Source organism: Chrysochloris asiatica, unplaced genomic scaffold (assembly GCF_000296735.1).
Source record: "Chrysochloris asiatica unplaced genomic scaffold, ChrAsi1.0 scaffold00145, whole genome shotgun sequence".
Classification (NCBI taxonomy): domain Eukaryota; kingdom Metazoa; phylum Chordata; class Mammalia; order Afrosoricida; family Chrysochloridae; genus Chrysochloris; species Chrysochloris asiatica.
In genome coordinates, this window is record NW_006408663.1 from 8,325,716 (window position 1) to 8,326,891 (window position 1,176).

The following is a 1,176-nucleotide window of genomic DNA, read 5'->3' on the forward strand; positions in this document are numbered from 1 at the left end:
TCCTTGGAGGCCAAGATGGCCAAACTTCGTCTCTCATACTTTAGACATATAGTCAGGAGGGACCAGTCACTGGAGAATGCTATCATGTTTGGTAAGGTGGAGGGTCATGCTGCAAGGTGGCAGCATCGATGGGCCCAAGCGTGGCAACAATAGTGAGGTTGGCCCAGGATCGGGCAGTGTTTCGTTCTGCTGTGCATAAGGCTGCTATGGGTTGGTACTTTCTCAATGGCACCTAACAGTAACTACAACTATATTTTAAGATTACATTTAATGATTGATTTCATTTTTTAACTTACTGTTATTAAAAATTTCTCCTAAGATTGTCAATTAGAAACATGTTCTGTTTCTGTACACAAATAGCACTGGAAAAAACTGATATTATATTTGTTTTCTATACAAAAGTGAAGGTTTATTCTTTCATAGTATGTATTCAGTATTCTCTAACATAACAATATTTTCAAAATTTTGAATTGTAACATTGTTCCATTGTTATAATTTTGGAACTATTTAAAAAACACTGGAATTCAAAAGAGTGATGATATCAATGTTTGCTTTTCCAATGAGTTAAAAAGAAGTAGTAAGCTATGTGACTGTGAATTATCTTAGCTTCAAAAAAGACTTATAATTTTATATTTACTCTATATTAAAATGTAATTATATTTTATAACCTCATTACTGAATTCATATTGAATCATATATTAATCTAATCATGTTTTCTATATTATTATTATATGTTTCCTCTGTTTCTAATTTTAAGATTTTAATATTATCAAGCTTTCAAGTTAGAACAATTTTTCTATTTTTAGAGATTTAATTGTTGTAATTGTTAGGTGCCATCGAGTCTGTACCAATTCATTGTGACCTTATGCACAAGATAACAAAACACTATTGGATCCTGGGCCAACCTCACTATTGTTGCCACTCTTGTGCCCATTGATGCTGTCACTTTGTGAATCTATCTCATTAGGGTTCTTCCTCTTTTTCTGTGACCCTCTAGCTTACTAAACATGATATCCTTCTCCAGTGACTGGTCCCTCCTGACAATATGTCTGAAGTATGAGAAACAAAGTTTGGCCATCCTGGCCTCCAAGGAGAATTCTGGCTGCACTTCTTCAAAAACGGATCTGTTGGTTCTTTTGGCAGCCCATGGCACTTTCAATATTTTCCCTTAACACC